This window comes from Rhinichthys klamathensis, unplaced genomic scaffold, assembly GCF_029890125.1.
Source record: "Rhinichthys klamathensis goyatoka isolate OS25496 unplaced genomic scaffold, OSU_Roscu_1.1 h1tg000010l_1, whole genome shotgun sequence".
Taxonomy (NCBI): Eukaryota; Metazoa; Chordata; class Actinopteri; order Cypriniformes; family Leuciscidae; genus Rhinichthys; species Rhinichthys klamathensis.
The window spans coordinates 1,796,355-1,819,991 of NW_026606563.1; the positions used below are offsets into that span (position 1 = coordinate 1,796,355).

The following is a 23,637-nucleotide window of genomic DNA, read 5'->3' on the forward strand; positions in this document are numbered from 1 at the left end:
GGGCGAAGGCCCTATTGTTTTCCTTAGGATTATTTATTATTATTATTCTTATTATTTTTCTGCTACCTTTTGGACACTTTTGGAGGCCTTAACATGCTCAAAAACTCCTGAAACTTTGCACACTGGTCAGAACCCGCGGCCATCAGGGCCGGGCTGAAGATGGTACCCGGGCGTGGCAGGGGGGCTCGACAGCGCCCCCTGGAACGGGGTCCGAAAACATGGTCCATAAATCAAACATGCTTGCATGTAATAATATGAAACTCGGTACACATGTAGATCTCCTCGTTTCATATATACTTCACACTCTTACTTTTTACCCCAGCCCAACAGGAAGTCGGCTATTTAGGGTTGTTGGTAAAACACACGCAATGGAATGTGAAATACTCCTCCTAGAGAATTCAAACAAACGGCACGAAACTCGGTCAGCATGAAGTCAAGACATTGAGGATGAAAGTTTGCGAGGGGATTTTTGATATCTCGAACGGTTTGGCCGTGGCGAGGAAACAAAATTATGGCGAGAAACGTGAAACAGGAAGTGTGTCATAACTACTGCATACATTAACTGATCTTGATGAAACTTCACCAGTGTGTTCGTTGTAAGAGCCCGATCACATGGATGTGACTATTGTGAGTCAAAGTTATAGCGCCACCAACTGGCAGAAGGAAGTGTGTCACTTCCTAAATGCTTTGAAATCACCCTCTTATTTTTACCCGATTTGCTTCAAACTTCACTACTATAATGTAAACACACGGCAGATGTAGACCTGTGAATGGATTCTTGATATCTTAGATACTGTTGTCGTGGCAACGCATCAAACTTTAATATTCTTTTTTTATGCTTTTGAGACTCTTAGCATGCCTGAAATTGCTTAAAATTGCATGAAACTCGACAGACACATCTCATTTATTAGCCAGTAGACATGTGCAAAGTTTCAGAAACGGGCGTGTTGAGGGCTCAGTAGCGCCACCTTTTGTCAAAAGTGGGGAGATTAATTTTATCTACAGTAATAAAAATCGGTATGTGTATTGTTCTCCTCCAGCCAGACAAGTTTCTAATTTACACTCAATAGCTCCAACCAACAGGAAGTCAGATATTTTGGTTTGAAAATTGTCATTTTATGTCTCTCTCTCTCTCTGAGCCTACGTCTCTGTGTGTGTGTGTGTCTGTGAGTGTGGGGAGGGGGAGGGGGAGGGGGGCTAGATTAACCATTTGACTGCTGTGTTGTTTGGCCTGCATTAAAAAAGAAAATAAATGTCTTACGCCTTGTATTTTTTAAATAAGTTGTATTAATAAGTAAAGGCATATAACCAGTTGAATTGTAGTGCATTGAAAATAGTTTTATATAATTAGTTTATTAATTAAATTAACTTGGTCCATAAACTTCGTCAGAAAATTTGGTCCATAAATCAAACACACTTGCATGTAATATTATGAAACTCGGTATATAGATCTCATCGGGCCAAACAACTTTAAGCCAGCCCAACAGGAAGTGGGCTATTTTTGTCTTAATGTGGATGTTTTGCAAAACCAGGCTCTACATTTTTACCCACTCCTCTTAAGTGGTTTATTTTATTCCCACCAAACTTTTTCAACATGATGAAAATACATTAAAGAAGCATAATTGTGAATATCTATTGAATATCTCTAATTGTTTTGCTATGGCGAGGGATTAAAATCATGTAAAAAAAAAATAAACACTAAAAGCCTCATATCTTCTAAAAATTTAATTATACACCATTTATTTCTAGATAAAATTATACAAATATCACAACTAAACCCATTTTATTCTTGTTTTCAATTTAAGAGTAATGTACAAGTTTAAAAACAGCCAGGATGCACTATTCAGTTAAAAAAATAAATATATCAAATAATACATAGGGCTATACTGCCCTCTTGTGTTCAAAATCAGGTAGGCCTATTGTATTTAAATATATTAGGTAGCCTATGTGACTCCGAGAATATTTTCTCACCGGTTATTTGACGTGTAAAACGTGTTAAATCGCTAAGTTAAAAGTGAAAGTAAAGTAAGGACGTCCGCACGGACATTTATAGTGGTGGCGCTCACAGTGCGCTCGAATGAATTTCTATGGAAGTAGAAATGAAAAAACATTCGCTCTGTTTTGCTCGCTCGTCGCCATGGACGCGCACCGTTATGAATTCCAGTGCAGCCGCATACTTTTTAGTGTCACTAAAATTAGCGCCATATCGGGGACCGATTGCTTCCGGTTTTCAGGGAAAAGACAACAACAAAAGAGTAAATGACAGATTCGCTTATATAGGCGCTTTTACACAAAATATTCCGTCATAATTTTTCCAGTCAGCTCTTCACTCTCGTGATTAATGAATTTTGACTCCTGTTGCTGATCTTTGCTGCAACTTTCGTTCTGCTCACAATTTAGTAAGCAAATACGTTCAAGTTTTAATTGTAGTGACTAAATGATTTTATTATACACACACCAAATTGACGGTGGGGGGCCATGGTATATTTAAATCTGCCAATTGTAATATCTGCTGGGCACCCCTAGTCTAGTCTTATTAAATGTATGCTTCATCTTTCATTTTTAATTTTTTAAATTTGATCAATAAATTCAATTATTTAGAATAATAAGACACTATATGGCTGTTACTCTAGGTAGGGGTGATCAAATTAAATCGTTTACACTGAAAAATAACAATGCATTAAATAATGTGAGATTGTTTTAAATATGAGTTGGAAAGAATGATACTTTTAAACATAACACTAAACCGTCATTAGGTGTCGCCAGGCGACCGTCTTAATGAGTGAGTCATTGATTCATTCGTTCAAATGATTCGTTCGAACGACTGAGTCATTCATGAATGAGACAATACATGTTTATGGATTGGTCATTGAATCTTTGAGTCAATCGATTCGTTCAAAATGCTGAATCATTGTGTCTCTTACAGCGACAAGAGTTTAACCCTTGTTCAAGTTTAAGGCCTTGTCTTTTTGGATATATATCTTTTTTTTAAATTCCAAAATATGCATACAACCCATATATTTTAAATGTATCGTTTGCTTTAAATTAAATTAAGATTGTATGTTTGGTAATTTAACCTGAGATGAATGTGCTATATTTCAGATCAATATATTTGTTTTCCTTAAAATTTGAACTAACACTAACTTTATTCTCATCTGAATTATAAATAACTTATTCCTGTATAAAATAAAAACACATTAGAATTTTCTTTTTTAATCAATGTAGAATGTGTAATTGAAAAATAAACAGATTAGGGCTCTGAGGACAATAAATGAAAATCAATGCGATATGGTGAATGTCCAAAAGATGGCTCCCACAGACTGTTTTAAATGGGGTTGGATAAATATTTTTTGCTTTTAGACAGTGTGTGCGTGTGATTTTAGTTGGGTGACAGTTGTAGGTTACAGTTTGACAAGAGTTTATAGTTTGACAAAAGCACTTTGTTGTGTTTTATTGCGAGTGTACACAAATATAAGTAAACACTTTGCAGTTTGAATGATGTCCTCTATGAACAAAATGACGGAGTATGTTTTTATGTGTAACAGTTCAATCGCACCCGCACCCGCACCCGCACCTCACCCACACACACACACAGACACACAGACACAGACACAGACACACACACACACACACACACACACACACACACACACACACACACACACACACACACACACACACACACACACACACACACACATATTGAAACCTGAGTGAAGTACAAAGCCCATAATGAAGAATAGTTTAGCATCCAAATACATCGCAAATGTTGAAACAGTTTGATTCTAATGAGAGAGTTACGTGAGCCAAACACCACCTACTTTCACTTTCGCTTTCAATTATTTCGGTTATTTCTTAATTATAGTTTTTTTTTATTCTTGTTCTGTTCTGAATATCATTAAATTTAAAGAATTGCTTGTGTAATATTTTGAGTGTATCATCAAAACAGATTAATTCTCTCGGTTTAGTGATTCCCTAGTTATTTTTTTATTGTTTTCATTGTTCTAATCCGGTAAGGCAAGTGATATATATATATATATATATATATATTTTTTTTTTATATATATATATAATTTATATATATATATATATATATATATATAAATATAGCTGCGAGCAGCGATGAAGGGCCAAAGCCGGCGGCACCGCCACCCCGGTGCCTTTAGGTAACTAAAGGAACCGGGGTTGCGGTGCCACCGGCTTGGGCCCGTAATCGCTGCTCGCAGCTATATTATTCATTGATTTTTAGATGCAACTCCAAACGTTCTTGGCAGCTGATAAAGACAAAATATGAAAATATAATTCAAAGTAGCCTAGTAAGTATTTACACACAACCTTTTATTATTTTTTTATTAACACTTGTTTGAGGCAAACCGAAAAAAGAGTGAAATTCAGAAAACCAGTGGAGGGCCACTCCTCCAGAATACACTGAGTTGGCTCTGATAGGAATAAGGGACGGCCGGTTATGGATGGGATTTAGGGATGCACCGAATCCAGGATTCGGATTCGGATTCGGCCGAATATTGGGCTTTTTAACGGGGTTCGGTTTCTGCCGAACCTCAGAATTTTTTTCCACCGAACCGAACCCTAGGCTTGCACTACGCGCGCTACGTCGAAGTCACCGATCAGTGAATGACATCAAAGTACCGCGTGAACGAATAGAGAGCAGACGGCTCCATGCTTTTGAATTGCTCTCGCGGTAGTTTGATGTCATAAACTGATCTGTCTGTGCAGCGCCGGTTCAAGTCGAACAAGCCTGTAGTGTAACGCGTTGTGTCAGGAAGAAAAATAGGGATAGCTCACAGCTAAAGTTATTGCAGAGGCCAGACAGACTCACGGAGGCGATTGGCATCACACAACTCGCACTTTATTACACAATCGAACTTGTGTAACTGTCTGTCACACGTTCTACCGTCCCCAGCGTTACTTAACAAAATCAGGTAAAAATGAGCATCAAACAGAAATAACCCGCATACATGGGCATGTGTTCGAGCCGCACGGCACATACAATACGGACTGCAGACAGTTCAACAGTGAGCGCGCAGTTCTTAAAGGGGCCACACCTTATTTCCACTCGTCGTTACAGTAGGTGCACCGTTCGAATGCAGTAGGTAACTTGTGAGAAAGTGAAAATGGAACTCGTGAGCAGAAAAAGTGTTGTTAGGCAGTACTTTCAATGAAAAGAAGGCAATTCAAGTCGAGCTACATGTTCAATTTGCAATGCCGATTTGTCTCATGGTGGTAAGGACTCTAAACAATAGGCTACACAACATCGCCACTGTTAAAATGCATAATGTTGCTTATTCTTTTTTCTTTTTTTTTTACAGTTATAAAAGTAAAAGTAGTGTTTATTATTTACAGTAATAAAATAAAATGAAAAATCCACTTTGTTTACTTCATTAATGTGTTTACTGTGTTAATGGACTGAGGATGAGAGTAGGATTCGGTATTCGGTTTCGGATTCGGCAGAATCTTAACCAGTGGATTCGGTATTCGGCCGAACCCCACAAATCTGGATTCGGTGCATCCCTAATGGGATTACAGGTGCTGTACAATCTGAGCCTGGTGCCGGCTCCTCGAAGCAAGTAACATTGGGTACGTGTGTGATACATTACTATTTTAAGTTTTAAATATGCCTGACTGTATGTTCTGCAGTAGAGGGAAATACAGTGTCCCTGTTGAAGCCAGCACACACACACAGTCTCCCACACAGAGGTCAGTATGCAACAGACAGAACACCAGAAACATATTGGCCTACTTTTATTTATCAGGGAGGAGGAAATGATGAAGACACGCTGTCTGTGTTCTGGGACAGTTGCTGAGGTGAATGCACTGGGCTTTTTATTAAGGCAAACATTTGAATGTGTGGCATAAAACAGGGACTGGCCCAAGTTACACATCTCTTTTATTGTAGGATTTTTCACAACCTGTCCCAGAAACTGAAGCCTCTACCTCAACAGGCTTCAAAAGAAATGTGAACAAGGTAAGGATTTAAAACCCTTGACATATATTACAGGTGTTTGTCAAGAAACTTTCAAGGAACTTTTTGTGAGTTCATTAGCCTCCCAAAAACTTGTAATGATCATGTTTGTGGTGGAATTATGTTTCAGGTGGAAACAGACTCAGTCAGGGCCCTTTACAAAAGGAGCCTATAGAGCTAGACTGCACACTAAAGGAGCCGATAGAGCTAGACTGCACACTAAAGGAGCCTATGGAGCTAGACTGCACACTAAAGGAGCCTATGGAGCTAGACTGTACACTAAAGGAGCCTGACTGTGAGCTGAGGAGGCTCCACATTTAAAAAAATAAATGCAACAGCTAGATTAAACTAGTGCTGGGTATCGATTCAAATTTCAAGAATCGATTCGATTCCGATTCTCAAGATCTTGAATCGATTATCATTATTTGATTCGATTCGATTCGATCCGATCCGATCTTCGAGATTTAGATAAGCGGTTTTGAAAAAAGCTTTTTTTTTTCCAGCTGTTACCTGAATTACAGGACTGTAGTTATGCAACATATTGATACTATTATTATCGACATTCAACTGCAAATTGATGGAGTATTGATGGTTGTAAAGAATAATCCCCCTTCCAGAGTGTTGATACAACTGCTTTCACAACCTTGCACTGGTGTAGACGTCAGAGGACGCAGAGGTATATCAGCAGCAGTAGACCGATTGTTTAGACGCAAACCTGATGTATTATTAAAATGACATTTTAAAAATGAAAAATTTTCCAAAAAGCTCCTACAGTTCAGAGGCAAATGCACCTTTATTTTTTATTTTAACAATCAACATTTAGAACACATTTGTTCTAAGCCAGTGCAAATGTAAACAGATTCTTTGTTACTGGCTTCACAGTAAACAGACAACATTACACAGAATGTAAATAAATGTATAAGACATTAAATTGCCTTTATTTGTGTAAACTGGTCATTTTAAACTAAAATAGTAGATACAAATAAATAAAAACTGGAAAAGGCCTTGCCTATTAAAGTGCAAATAAAAATAAACTGGAAATTAAACTTGTCTTAACCCAGAGTGTGAACTGCCATCACTCAGGAATGGAAAGATTCTTCTGCAGGAACAGTAGCTCATTGACATGCCCAGGTGTAAGGCAACTTATTTTGGCAGTAATGATGTCACCTGCAGTTGAAAAAACCCTCTCAGATGTGACGCTGGTTCCTGGGACACAGAGATATTGCTTTGCCATGCGAGCCAAAAGAGGATACTCCTTTTCATTCTCCCGCCACCAGATGAGAGGATTGTCCTGCAGTCCCGCAGGTCTCCTTGCCCTGTACCTTTTGATCTCGTCTTCTGCCTCTGCCGCTTTAGTTTTCTTTGGTCCTACTTCCTGTTGTGGTCTGTAGGCTTCCCCAAGGAGAGACTCCAAAGCACTGGATTGCTTGAATTGCTTGGGTGCCGGAGGTTGGGGTTCCACCTCTTCCTCCACTCCATCAACTTCATCAGCAGCATCATCTTGCTGTGTAAGAAGAGAGAGAGAGAATTTGTATTTTATTGAGGTGTGTGTGAGTGAAAGAGAGAGTGGACTTTTTCCACTGAGTTTCTTTTTAAAATGATTACTTACATTATATGGATCTTCCTCCATCCCATACACTGCTTCAGTCTGGAGTCTGGAGAAGGTCCTGTCTCGCTCCTCTTCATTCAGGAATGGCAGAGCTTTGAAACGTGGATCAATAGCTGAAGCTACGTACAGCATGTCCTTCTGGTTTACATACCTGGAATTAAAATTTTACACATTTTGATCAATTTATCCCCCCTGAGGAGGACAATGTCTTTCTTTAATAAAGTTTCCTTTATATTTATATATATATATATATATATATATATATATATATATATATATACACAGTAAAATACTCTCATATCACTCACACACACACACACTAACCTGGCTGTCCCCTAAACCTACCCATCACACACACACACACACACACACACACACACACACACACACACACACACACACACACACACATACTGGTACGGGTGGTTTATAAAGACTTTTTCCCCTAAAAAGTTCCATCCTGGTTTATGGGGACCCACCTTTCCCTTTGTCATAGAGATCAATAAGAAATATTAAACTGCTCCTTATGGCATGGGGTAAAAATCTGACTGCTCAGAATTTAATTCTAATGAAACAGTCTGGTAATATGAAGACCTGACAAACTAAAGCACTGTAAGGACAGGGCAGGAGTGGGCGTTTCCTGATTTAATTGTGATTTATGAGGACTACCCTGGTTTATCTGGACATCACTCACATACATACACACACACACACACACCTGACCCTTAATTATGAGGACAACCCCGGTTTATCTGGACATCTCACACATACACACACACACCTAACCCTTAATTATGAGGACTAACCTGGTATAACCTGGACTAACTTTACCCATGAGAGTGCCGCATCACTTAAGTTTGTTTCAATACCAGCATATAGAAAAACAAAACAAGAATATATCAGCAATTGTTCAACCTGGCTTAAACTTTAAGAGAGATTTCAGAAAACTAACCTGAGTTTGTAATGTGAGATTTAGCAGGTGTGAAGTGAGTGAAGAGCAAAAAGAGAAGAGGGAAAGTGAAATACGGAAATATTTTAGCTTTAAAAATTAAGAAATTAAAAAACCAAAAGGAGAGTTTACTATTTAACCATCACTGACAAATGCATTCACCCACAAGTATTTTTCATAATTGAACCTTGAATGTCAGTCTTAATTTATTAATTAGATTTTAAGAAGTTTTGTCTAAAGATAGTTTTGAATAAAGCTAAATATTTCCAGTTGATTGGGTTTGGGTTTTGTTAATCTGAAAAGAGAAGATTGTTCAAGACTTGCTATTAGTATCTAAATGAACATTGCTGACCATTTGGGTTAAACTGGACATCAGTAACCATATGAATCATGCATACACACACACAACCCTGACTAACCCTTGATTATGGGGACATTTTGGGTTTAACTGGACCTCACCTCACACACACTCACAAACACCTAACTAACCCTTGATTATGGGGACATTTTGGGTTTAACTGGACCTCACCTCACACACACTCACAAACACCTAACTAACCCTTGATTATGAGGACATTTTGGGTTTAACTGGACCTCACCTCACACACACTCACAAACACCTAACTAACCCTTGATTATGAGGACATCTTGGGTTTAACTGGACCTCACCTCACACACACTCTCAAACACCTAACTAACCCTTGATTATGAGGACATTTTGGGTTTAACTGGACCTCACCTCACACACACTCACAAACACCTAACTAACCCTTGATTATGAGGACATTTTGGGTTTAAGTGGACCTCACTCACACACACACACACTCTCAAACACACACAAACACCTAACTAACCCTTGATTATGAGGACATTTTGGGTTTAACTGGACCTCACCTCACACACACTCTCAAACACCTAACTAACCGTTGATTATGAGGACATTTTGGGTTTAACTGGACCTCAACTCACACACACTCTCAAACACCTGACTAACCCATGATTATGAGGACATTTTGGGTTTAACTGGACCTCACTCACACACACACTCTCAAACACACACAAACACCTAACTAACCCTTGATTATGAGGACATTTTGGGTTTAACTGGACCTCACTCACACACACACTCTCAAACACACACAAACACCTAACTAACCCTTGATTATGAGGACATTTTGGGTTTAACTGGACCTCACAAACACACACAAACACCTGACTAACCCTTGATTATGAGGACATTTTGGGTTTAACTGGACCTCACCTCACACACACTCTCAAACACACACAAACACCTAACTAACCCTTGATTATGAGGACATTTTGGGTTTAACTGGACCTCACCTCACACACACTCTCAAACACCTAACTAACCCTTGATTATGAGGACATTTTGGGTTTAACTGGACCTCACTCACACACACTCTCAAACACACACAAACACCTAACTAACCCTTGATTATGAGGACATTTTGGGTTTAACTGGACCTCACTCACACACACTCTCAAACACACACAAACACCTAACTAACCCTTGATTATGAGGACATTTTGGGTTTAACTGGACCTCTAAAACACACACAAACACCTGACTAACCCTTGATTATGAGGACAAACTGGGTTTAAATGGACATCACTATTAACTCCACACATAGCAGGAGTACCTGTATTAGAGTTAACCATACTAAACCAAATCAACTATTCTACATTAAAGAGTGAATGATTGTGCATCTTTTTGCTGCCACTAAACCTGTAAAAGTAATACGCACACCTAAGGAAATAGTGCTACAATGTGCTGTTGCTATATCAACCAACATATACACATGGTGCAAAATAAACCTGGTTGGAGAAAATTCAGTGATCAAAGATCAGCAAGTTTTACACTTCATAGAAGACTAGTTAAAGGGCAATTAGATGAAGAAATGCAACTAGACAGCCAATAAAAACTAACAAAATTAAACTGAAAGGGCAATTTTTATTTTGCAAATGGTAAAAAAAGGCTCAACAACTGAGATCTAATAAGGCCATTATTAGAGATGCACCGATTGATCGGCTTGGGACCGGAATTGGCCGATTTTCACGTGATCGGCCATGACCGGCGATCGGCCGGTCAGTCTGACATATGCCGATTTTATACCGGTCAAACGCACTCAGGCGCCGCATGATTAACATCAGCATCACACGTGCACACGGAACGCACATGTAGAAAACCTCGTGAATTACGTCCGTTTCACACCGCAAGCGTGAGAGGCGTGTATTTTTTTCAGCGTGCATGTTAATCAGTGAATGCATCACACCGGGAGCGGGAGCAGAGCGTCAAGCAGGAGCGTCGCGTGAGCAGCAGTGAAGCGGTTTCGGCACAGAGTCTATTTTTGCTGCGCTGCTCACACTCAATTAAAGTGAAAGCACACTTTTTTTGATGGGCAAAATAAATATGATTTCACACAAAAAGTGGCCAAAATGCACAGAATTTGCATGTCTAGTGTGTTTTAACAAGAACTGGAGTAGGCTATGTCAGAAAAGAAAATGAAGAAGACTCAAAAATATTTATAGAAAATTCACCCATTTAAACTTGTTTTTATTATTCAGTTTGGGTAGAAGTATATGCTGTTTTATAAAAAAAAAAAAATAGAAAATAAATATTTGTGTGTGCTGTAAAGTGGTTAGAAAAAATGAAATCGGAATCGGCTAAAATCGGTATCGGCAGGTCAAACTCGGAAAAATCGGAATCGGCCTAGAAAATTGTAATCGGTGCATCTCTAACCATTATGGGACTAAAGTGCATGAGGGAGTGTGCCTCAAAATGACCTCAGCAACACACTGGAAATAAAACCAAATTAAATTGCCTTCCAGTAAATGCATGTATTTGTACATTTCTTTCAAAACAGTGTTTTAATAAAAGTAAATAAAAGGATGTCTTGAACACTCTTCTGGCCCAACAACACTTTAGAGAACAAAACCCACAGACATTAAAGGTTGTATCAGCGATTTCAGGCCCAAACATAAATGATCACATTCATCTAATCTTTCCTAACGATCCGCTAGCTGCCCGCCCCATAAGTATGCCGTCCAAAAACCGCGTCTCTGTAGGCAGCCTAGGCTCTGAGATCTGCACACAAAAACAATGGGTTTCACCAACCACTCAAAACCAAAATAAACAGTGTTCCAACCAATCACCGACAGTTCCAACCAATCACCGCAAAATCTCAAACCACAACACCCCCACCTTTTGTGTGCAGATCTCAGAGCCTAGGCTGCCTACAGAGACGCGGTTTTTGGACGGCATGCTTATGGAGCGGGCAGCTAGCGGATCGTTAGGAAAAATTAGATGAATGTGATCATTTATATTTGGGCCTGAAATCGCTGATACAACCTTTAATGGAAGGCGACACTGATCTCTCGAAGAGCTCTAAGAAGATTTCTTTTCCAAATAAAACTTCGGTTCCTCACGAAATCCCTTATATTTTGGGCCGTTCTTTCTCTCAGAACAGGGTCCTCTGCAGTCTTGCACTGCTCACACTCTGCCTTTGTTGCAAGGTGTCCCTTTGAAATATGGACTCTGAAATGTTTCATGACAGCATTCACTTCATTTGGGCTCCATGGCCTTTTCGCAATTCTCCTCAATTTGGTCTCTGTAAAACAAACAAACAAACAAACATATACATACACATATGTATACCTATACACCTATATGTATATACATGGAATAACTTTAATATACCCAAATGTTTAAATACCTCTGGAGTTCTCAGTTTCATCCTGATTCATTTGGCTTTTTCCTGAGGGGTAAAAAGCAACAATTAAAATATATTCCAGCCCTACAATCCAAACAGTTTCGGACCATGTGAAATATCAGCAGATAAGCACACAGGGAAAACTAGTCTCTGGTCCTGTGTAACATGAAAAGGACCACTTTACACTGAATTACTGTGGAAGATAGAAAATAAAATCAACATGTATCCTTTTTCTCAAATAAATATCTAAAATATATGCGCACACACATACCTGTGGAGCTGTCAGCCTCACCCAGGCCCATTTTTGTTTTTTCTAAGGGAAAAAAAAGCAACACACTATTCATCTTCTCTACACGGCAAACAGGTATATCATAATTATTATTATTATTATTATGTAAATATGAGGGCTCTGAACCAGTTCAAAGAATGAAAACAAAAACTGGGGAAAAACCAGAAACGATTACTTGAAATGACCATTAACTGGTTAATAATGGTGTTTTTTTTATTCTTTTTTCTGTTTAAAGGGTAATTCCACCGGTTGAGACATGAATATGTATTGAAAGTGGGTCATATATGTAGTAGAATAGTAGCATACATTTCTAATTTGGGTCCTTCTTGGCCGATAAAAGGCAGAAAATGACTTTTTAGTGCTTGTGGATTGTAGACAACAATCCCCATAGTGCATTGCAATGCTCAGCTCCGCAGGCCACTCCCACTACCTACCGCCTGGAAATCATTTCACACAATTTCTAGTGAAGAGTTACTTTGCGAACTAATTATTTGCTTTATCATGCTCGTTAGCTGAGATAGCTTATACCTGCGTGCATGAAGTTGTCTGGACTTGTGTTCTTCCACAGCTTTCTCAGTCATTTTTACCGTCCGTTTTTCACTGTCTTGTTCATCCATAACGAGCGAATGTTTACACACTTTATTAGTGCAAATATCAAAACCGTAGGGTGAGCTTAACACACACACTGCGTTCCACTTATTTATTTATTTCTCACACAGCGGCGCGCGCGCCCATAGTCCTCTAGGTTTCGATTAACGATCCACAGCACAGCAAGGAAAGCTACGACTTAGTTTCACCGTGAAAGTTTCCTCCTTCCGGCTTTTATCTCGATATCGTACAGTAGAAATTGGCACCGCTGGAATGAAAAAGTTTCTGCCGGTGAAATCAAATGCACGGCACTGATCTGTGATGTGTCTGTTAGCGCATTAGGTCCAACCCCCTATGGGCGGGTTTGAAAGGGTGGGAACTAGAGCTTGTAGTCTTTACAGAAATCCCCCCCTCTTACACTTCCTCCTACAATGACGTAAAATGACGATTTTAGGAGGAAGTGAAAAAGGTAAATAGCGGATTTCTCTCGTCTCAGGGGAAAATGTGTTGCACGACCATTCAATAGTATGACTGGGTTTCTAACAATGATGCAGATAATGACATTTGCATGTAAGGCCAAGCCATTTTTTTGGACAAACAGACATATAAAACATGTAAGGAGGAGGCTGATACATGTAGATCTTGTCTATAAAGTCAAATAAATCAAATACACATTACATAATAAACATCAACATACCATTTCCTTTCCAGTCAAAGCTGAATCTCCTTTCTTTGCAACCATCTTTGATGTGGTCATCTGAAATCAGACAGAGCAATTGTATGCTGTTGTCATAAAATGGTTTCATTCTGATGCATAACATTTAACAAATTAGTATGAACGCGGATGTTATTTATGCTTTCCCTCCTAAAATGACCCTTAAAATGCAGATATTAGACAAGAAAATCTCCCTAAACGCAAACCCCTCCCCGCTAGCTGAGGACAGGATGAATTTTACCAACTAAAAAAAGCCCTGTTCAAACTAAAAACTATATATCTATTAAATTATAGGCCTAAAAAATCCTCTCAGTATTAAAGAATAGCAGAGTCTACACCACAGCTTACACGATAACAACACAGAGAAACAAAAACAAAAAAATCACTTTCAGAACGATTTTACCAGCTGAGAAACGCTAGAAACATTGGCAGTAGGGGTGTAACGATACCCTAATGTCACGATTCGATACATATCACGATACGATATTATAGAGATACTCCAAGACGTGGTAAAAGGGTAACTTTTTTTTAACTGTTGATTAAAATGCCTAATTAAACTCTGTAAACTTGATTGTTTCCCCTCACACAGAAATTTTTATTTTGGGTGTACTGTCCACAATACACATTGTCACTATCCACAATATATATTGTTGCATTTTTGTATTGCGATACATTGCTTAATTGACAGCCAATCGGAATCAATTCTGCTATAACATGCTTCAGTATATAAGCGGCAGTCAAAGATGCGATCACAATAAACAGAGCGTTACCGTCTGCTGGTTGGACCCTAACACAGTTATGGTTGGTGTGAATGGGCCTTAACAGTTTACGTCTCTATGACTGAAAGTCACAAAGCATATCCAGATTGAAAAGTGTGCATATTGGGTCTACAGCTTACCCACAATAAAGAAGCAGCCGACACATACCCAAAGCAACATCTTTTCCACAAACCCTAACCCTGACATGATGGTCCTCGTAGTGGAGAACTGTCCTTATATTTCAGGTCAGTGTCATGCCCATCCCCCAACGCACGAGTTATGAAAATGAATGAACCGATTCCATTTTACACAAAGGAACAAATATTATCCAACAGATTGACTTAATTTATATCAATCTGTATAATAATTCCAATCGCAATTTCAAAAGCAGTTATGTTAAAAAAAAACTAGAAAAAAAAACTTCATGGGGTTCCATATAGGCTACAGAAAGAGTTTTTAAAAACATGGTTGTGTAACAAGGTGCGATTTGCTGGTGGGGGATTTCCCCCCTCCACAGTAATCAATGCTATAGCCTAATTCACCAATAGACCATATCAAATATATTATATATTTTTAAAAATATGCAACACGCACGTTTAAACAACAAACGATACAATCTGAACTGGCGCTTCTGCTCCTGTATTGAGAGATAACATGCAGCGCGTTTCAGCTATGATCCTGGTTCCAGTGGCCTTAATACATTCACGGCTTTTCAGAATGTCACAAAGCGTTTTGAGATGTTTTTGAACGAAATATTGATGTTTATAATTAAGTGTTTTGGCACACCGAGTGGCGCTACGCATTGTTCTAAAATTGGGTTTTATTCTGGCATGTTGAACTAGAGTTCGACAAACGCGGCGGCACTTTCACTTGAATACATTTTTTTCTCATTACAGCTAAAAGAACTTAAAAGGCTAGCCTACTCCGTAATTTTTGGTCATACAGATAAGATATCATCTTTTTTTAAACTGTAAAAGGTCTACAATATGCTAACGATAAAACGTTTTCTCGCTCATGTGAACGAACACACTGGAGAAACAAACGTTTGGTCATTTCACAAAGAGTAAAATCATGGCCGAGTGGAAGAACTTACGGTTCGATCATTTAGATGACACGGGTTCAAATCCCGAACAAACTTGAGACTTTTGTAAATTTTATATTAGCCTATTAATGCATTTTATATCCGATTATTAATGCAGAGAGATTTGTCTAGTTCTAAAACTCTGTTACACCATATAGTTTTTGCTTATATTTATAAAATAAAATTGCCAATCATTTCCATTTTACACTGGAACAAATAGTATCCAACAGAATGACTTTACATCTGTATAATAATACCAATCGTAATTTATAAATAGCTATAGCCTATATACATTTTTGGGATTCCCTATAGGCTATAGGCTACTTCACCAATATACCATATACAATATATAAAATAGAGATATGCAACAGGCACGTTTAAACGACAAACAATAAAATCAAAACCAGCGTTTCAGTTGTTCATTAGTTCCAGTGGCCTTAATGCATGCACGGCTTTTCAAAAGGTCACAAAGCGTTTTGAGATTATTTTGAATGAAATATTGAAGTTTATAATTAAGTGTTTTGGCACACCACGCCGAGTGTCGCTATTGTTCTAAAGTCGGGTTTTATTCTGGCATGTTGAATTAGAGTTCGACAAACACGGCGGCGCGTTCATTTGGATTTATTTTTCTCATAACAGCTAAAATAACTTAATAGGCTACTCCGTATTTTTTGCCTACATCGTTCAAAACTGTAAACTTCTATTCATATTAGGCTAACAACATTTTAGCTGTCGTCTCGTCTCTGTCTCCGAGAACTGCGCGTCACAAAAATGAACCGAAAACCACTTGCCTCAGCTCAGTCACGATAAGAAATCGGCTATGTCTAAAGCCTTTAAATGTCTAAATATTTAATAAATGTTATCTGATTATGTAATCCATCTGAAACTGAGAGGTACAGAGGATCTACTCAAACATGTTTAGCTATGATGTGAGCGCTTCCCAACGAGGAAAGGACAAGGCAAGGGGGAAAATCTCGCTCTAATTAAATGTAGGCTAAATCGCCCTGAATTAAAATGTAAAAGCAGATCAAATAATTTTTGTAGAAATGTTGCTATATTGTTTCATTTAAGTTCATAATTATTCTATAAATGTTATTTAGTTTAACAGCAGCACAACGGAGCACTGTGGTTCGAGGTTTATTTGAATAAAAAAGAACAACTTATTGAAATTGAATGAATTATTGAAATGAAATATTTAGTAATAAAGTTTCATGACAGAAATATCACTACATGTAGCTTACATTATTTAATTCCTTCATTATCAACACTTTAATAGTCTAATGCTAGAATAGCGGTTTAAGTGTGAATTGCGACTTCTTTTTGTTGTAAGTCAGTCTCAGACTCAGAGAGCCTGTGGGGGGGTTGGAGGGACAGTGGCTTTATCGGCACAATAGGTGTTAATGTTCCTCTTTCATATGGAGATGTCGGATAGCCAGCCTGCAGGCAAAGGCTAAATTCTTATAAATCTCTCGGTGTGTCCAAATGTAGGCCCTATATCTTATTAAATATTGTAGTTTATTTTTTGTATTTAAAGTTTTCACACAAAATTTCAATTAAAGTGTTCAATCCAGTTGTTTCAACTGGTTTTGTAGAGTTTTAGAGTTTTAGAATGAGCACTGTGTATGATTGTCAACAATCTGGCATTATCTAAACATTAACTGTTGACTAAACACATTCATGCCACAGCAGATACAGAGCTCTTTAATTCAACCTCGTTTTATTGTAAGGTGAATTCAACAAGGCATGCTGTGTCTTTGAAGCAACAAAGGCTTAATAATTTGTTACAGTTTTTTTTTTTTGGAGGGAGGGAGGGAGACAAAATAAACTTGCTAAAAAGAGATCCAGCACGAGAGACAGGCAAAGAAAAACGCATGTTCTTAATTTATGTGGCTTTGGACTATTTTCGTTTTGTACTGTTTTAATTGTTTAATTTAGCTGAAATTCCTTTGGCAATACAAATTTAAAATGTTGCAAGAATAAGATTCTGTGTTTCTTACATTCTTCAAAATTTGCGATGGGTTTCAAACTTAATTAATTGTAGTGTTCTTTTACATTTTCATTTGTTTTTATATTGAAAGTAATACTATTTAGTTAGTCTGTCAAGTCAACAAAATCAGTCTTTTCTGATTTGTTCAATGTATGGATCTGTTTTGAAAAATTTCTCCCGTTGCTATGGCCAGGTATCACTCACTGTCAGTCAACTCAATTTCGTGAATGATTCACAAAACAATAATTTAGCAGATTAAAGACAAGCTTCATTATTTTCATTTTCTGACGCGATCAGCTTTCTTTTTTTATTTATTTTCATTTCCCTCATCAGCTTTGTCGTGCAGCGGACATGGAATGTAGCAAATTTACGTTAATGTGGCATTGATAATTAAACAAAACGCTTGACATTAAATAAATAAACAGTTAATGAACTCGCTAATAAACAGTTACCTATTTAAGCATCAAGAACGGTAAAACATAAATGAAGTCGGCCAACATTGAGATGAGTTGGCTACATTGAGATTGGATCTCGGATCGCTTGAAGCTCCGTGAGGCTCATGTTGTTGCGTTAACCACTGAGCTACCGCCTGAACGCTATTAAATTACGTCTTATGCTCTTCCAGACCCTCATTGATAGCCTAATATATTTCTGTTGCAATGTTTTATGTTGTAATGTTTTCACTATTTATTCAATTTAATTTCAGTATTGTGATTATGAATTCGTTTAACTACAATGTTTCACTTGAATTCATCTTTTACAAGCTTTCAATCGCTCTGAATGAGTCGCGGCGCGGCGGTAGATTACGCAATAGAGAGAATAAACTGACACCTTGATTGTAGCGCCTCTTAGCGGTAAAAGGCAGCAAATACACATCCGAATTTTACCCCCGCGGCAGTAAAAGTATTATTCTTGTTGAGTACCAACTGTACCCAAAGCAACATCTTTTCCACAAACCCTAACCCTGACATGATGGTCCTCGTAGTGGAGAACTGTCCTTATATTTCAGGTCAGTGTCATGCCCATCCCCCAACGCACGAGTTATGAAAATGAATGAACCGAGCAATGTACATTTTACTCCAATTTGAGACGTCACAACAGCGTCTTTAAGACGACAGTCCACGTCAACCAGCCTAGCATGATGCCCAACCATCCTACACTTAACATTGCCTGTGTCAAAGAGAAGAAAACAATGAAGGAACATGCGCTCACTTACTTTCTGTTTCACTGATGAGGAAGGATTCACACTGCATTCAGTCACAGCCACTGATGTCTCGTCACACAATTCCTGTAATTATGAGAAAGACAGGTACAACACTGAGGCAAGGATGTTTGCCAATTGGTCACCGCAACTAATTCTAGTATCAACCAAAGACTAAATATCTAGTGTCCCTTTCATGGCTCCGTCATGCACAAAGCAGACGTGCAGAATTTTTTAAAATAATCTGCATCATATAAAAAACTAACATTCATGAAATACAGAACATGGTTGACTTTCAGTGATAAAGTCTTTAAGAGACTCACCCTTAAACGCGAAGGCCAAGAGGAATCCCCATAGTTGTATGTGACCTCCTCATCTGGAAAGATATGTCTTATACTAAACAGACACAGGTGTGGCCTTCCGTCAACAATGATTGTCTTGACTTTGCAATTTGGATTTTTGTCATCATCATTCCTCCACCGTCCTCTTTTGTTGCATCTATGCTGTGATAAAAATAGTGCAGTAAGAAACTTAAAACATAGACACACACTGAAACATACGGTTCTAACTGAACATTTGGGTTAGGCTCACCTTGGCCTATTTAACCTATATTCAAATACACATTGTGAAAGTTAACTTGACTTCCTAAGAATTTAATAGGTCAGATGATCCACTTAAGGTAAAAAAAATAATACCCCAGTTGAACAATAACCATGTTATTGATTATCACTAACTAATAAGTTCCTAATGTTATGAAAACCCTAGCAAATCTGCTATTGTAATAGTGCGGCACGATTAATCTTATCGCAATCGTAATCGCGATGTCAAGCCTGTGCGATTATATGGCGCAAAATGCTGCAATTTTATGTAAAATAAACAATGGGCTGTTAACGCAATTAACGCAGCATCTGTTATTTTTTGTCATCCTTTGGCTAGTGTTACATGATAATGCTCTCATGCGATTGCTTAAAACCATTCATGCGAGACAAGTCAAAAGAGAGCGCGCTGAATGTCCGACTGTGACTCACAGAAAGACACGCGCCAGAATACAGTTCTCTTTCGCTCTTGAACGAACAACAACACACACAATTATGCCAAAATGTCGTTTGTCGAGTATCTTCATAACTTCTTATGATGGACGTATAGAGTTGTGAGAGGATGAGGCGCATGTGAGATCCGCGTCTCTGTCAGCAGCGGCTGCTCTTAAAGGGCCAGCAGCCAAAGCTTTCTGTCAGTAAAGTTAATCACAGAACAAAGGGGACAGAGAAAATTACTCACTGCTCTTGACTAAAGAACTTATGTAGCTTTAATAAGGATTAGTCTATTTATTATTTATGCAGCGCAGAGTCTGCATACTTGCTGTTTGATAACTTTATTAAATTTCTGCATACCTGTTAGACAGGAAGGGCACAGGTAAATATGACATGTCATTTATAATGGGTTTATGTGAGGATTATTTGAAGTTCACTTAAATTAAAAGCTGTTATATTTTTTGACGTCTAATAAATGTTTTTTTTTTAAATTATAGCTTTCAATTGTAATGATGGAATCACTGTAATGTCGGATGGCTATAATTAATGTTTTAAATGGGGGTGGATTAATTTTTATCCAGACATCAATGGCTTAGATGTTATCAATCATTTAGTTGTTGTTGCTAGTTTGAGTTGAGAAATACACATTTCAGAATTATCACTAATCTGTGTGTGCATTTTGCTTTAGAACCAAGCAAGTTGACTCATGAAACCATTTGTTTATTATATCGCAATCGCATATTCCAATTGCAATATTGACCTCAATAATCACAATGACATTTTCCCCAAATCGTGCAGCCCTATATTGTAATAATAATAGTAATAATAATAAATCATAATCATAACTGTTTTTATTAGAATGACATGCAACTAGTTTGCTCTGAATATGAACCAAAAATAAATAAACCAAAAAAGAAACAGCCAGCTTACCAATAACGTGTTCCATTCCATGTGAAGTCAAACAAGTAGTTGCCTTGAACATCTTTAACATGTTTACTTTGAGAGAGAATCCCACGGTATTCAACAACAAAGGTGGATGGTTCAATGTGCTCAAGTGCAAACACACCTCTCCCTGAAAGGGCAAAATAATATATAATAATACAAATAAAACATGAATCCAAGTGCACCTATATGTTACACAGCTAACCAACCTATCCTTTTAAAGAGTTAAATCCTGTAAAACTGTGTAATGTAATATGAGGTGCAGGAAATAAAAAAAATAAAAAAAATAATCAAGCATTGGTTTTCACTGTGATATAGCCTACTAGTTGAATTTGGTTACACTATTCTCCGTATACATAGTTTTATGTATTTATTTTAAAATAATAATTATAAAAAAATTGTTTAAAGTTTTTTTTTCATCTCTTAACCTTTATGAAAATGAGCGGCTTACCCAAGGGTAAAATGTGTGAATGTGAAAGATCATGTCCAGACTGCCAGCAATAGGCCTACTTTTCATTCTTACAAGTGCATGCCTACTTTATGATTTGATTTGCCTGCAGTCTGAACATAGTCAAATTGCCTTGTGGTGCACAATTTACCTTTGAATGTGTTGATTTGTCGTCCCTCAATGAAGGCTTTGTCTTTGCCCGACAATATGTGTTCTTTTGCATCCTGCTCAGGTTTTATTCTCTTCTTTCTTAACATGTTGACTGAAAACATTCCAGACAACATAATTAGTATGTATTTATAAATATATAAATATAAATAGATAGATAGATAGATAGATAGATAGATAGATAGATAGATAGATAGATATGCTTAATATACAGTACATTATTGTCAGACTTTAGTCTATATCAATAAATACAACATTTTACACAGAAATAGTTGATCAGTGAGGTTTTGAGGCTTGTTACTTTTGATAAGAAACAGTCTCCGATTTCAAATTCAGTCCATTTTATCACTCTTTAATGTGGCGCCTCAGATCAAATGAAGCTAAACTCGTTACTTAGAAAAATTAACTATAGAGAGAAAGTTTTAGAAAATGTTACATGTATTACACCTGATTTACATTAAAATAATAAATGTAAAATCGAATAGGAAATAGAATCGAAAGCACGTGAATTAAAATTGAATGGAATCATAAAATGTCTGCTAATATCCAGCCCTAAAATGAATCAACCAGATAATTTTGGCAAGTCATTCTAATGACAGTAACGTTACATTAATGAAAGTATACTTTTACATTAGTCTCGTTTCTGTTTATTTAATATATTTCTGTATCTTACTGTATTAAACTGTAAATTCATCCACTCAACTTTACCAGTCATCATGATGACAACATAGATTTGATTTATTTCAAAATGTAAATTAATTCTCTCAAGCATCCATGGAGATGTATCTTTCATCAACTAATACTAATACTAGTATCCAACTGCTTATGGACTTATATTAGCCACGTTTAGTGGCCACGTTTAAAGTAATGCTAACGTTATTAAAAACTGTCTGACTCACGACACTTAACTCCATAAAGGTAGAATATATAAATAAACGCACTTACCTTCCTCGTGATAAAGTGAAAATCTCCCACTATAGCTCGTCAACTTCGCTCGAATTCTGCTAATTAATCTTTCATGATGATGATTAATCTTCTGATTAATCACACCGTCACACCACACGTCTGCGATAGAAGATCAGAGGCGCAGGCGCGCTGACTTTGACGGATGTGAAATGCAGCCAATCACTGACGAGGATTCCAGCAGCCAATCACTGACGAGGATTCCAGCGTTCCACCAATGAATCGCGCTTGGGCGTGGTCTGGGTGTATGAAATGTGTATGATACTGCAGTAGCGTCGAATTTCACATAGAGGGAGATTATACACTCTGAGCGACTCTGAGCATACACTGTCACACACTGAAAAACGGGTACAACGGATTTATAAGGACATATTGAGAAAAAGCGGGAGGTGGTTAGGCGCAGCGTGAAATGCCTTTCTACACTGCTCGACTTATGAGGACAGTAGTGCTGTCCTCGTAGTTACGGCATGTCCTCATAGAGTCGGTATGTATCCATGGTTTTTGTCCTCATAATCCGGTCGCACCAACGCGCACACACACACACACACACACACACACACACACACACACACACACACACACAGACAGGCAGACAGACAGACAGACAGACAGACACTCAATCACTCACACACACAGGCCTACCTTGTGCTTAAGTTTTTCTTGATCTCATCCTTCATGTCCTTAACAACTCTGGAGTCTTCTGGGAGACTGGTCATCTCTTTCAGCAGCAGAGCATGCAGAGGTGGTATCACTGAGAGAGTTGGGCACTTTTCTTCTGACATTACTTGAGTGGCTGTCTTCATTGGCTTTAGAGCTCTAACCACATCTTCTGCATCTGTTATGTCCTCTTCCTTTAGGCTGCAAAGATCCTTTTCATTTCTCCGCACATCAGGTGAGAGCAGAGCGGCAGAGATCGCGGGTTGCTGCTCTAAAAAGCGCTCAAGCATTTCTAGTGCACTGTTCCAACGAGTCACCACATCAATTTTGAGCTTGTGTGCATTTAGCTGCAGTAGCTTCTGCTTTTCTTTGAGGATACGGGTGGCAGTTGTACTGCGATGAAAGAACTTTGCGATGTGCCTTACTCTCCCAAGAAGTCGTGCAACATTCGGCAGTTTGAGACCGGCTTGCGAGGCCAGGTTGATTATGTGCGCGAAGCAGCCGACGTGGGTTAGCCCCGTAATCTCAACCGCACGGACC

At 38.1% G+C, this 23,637-nt stretch overlaps 1 long non-coding RNA gene across 3 annotated transcripts; it reads right to left on the reverse strand.

The window, feature by feature from the left end:
- Positions 1 to 19,364: 19,364 nt before the first annotated feature.
- LOC130094942 (uncharacterized) lies at positions 19,365 to 22,525 on the reverse strand. 3 transcript variants are annotated; one of them, XR_008808030.1, is made up of 4 exons: positions 22,423 to 22,525; positions 21,461 to 21,571; positions 20,850 to 20,991; positions 19,368 to 19,386 (listed from the first exon to the last, which is right to left on the reverse strand). It is a non-coding gene; the product is annotated as an uncharacterized LOC130094942 (long non-coding RNA). The 3 variants fall into 3 exon arrangements; XR_008808029.1 differs by lacking the exon at positions 22,423 to 22,525 and having other exon boundaries at positions 19,365 to 19,391; positions 21,461 to 21,603; XR_008808028.1 differs by lacking the exon at positions 22,423 to 22,525 and having other exon boundaries at positions 21,461 to 21,603.
- Between the last annotated feature and the right edge of the window lie 1,112 nt (positions 22,526 to 23,637).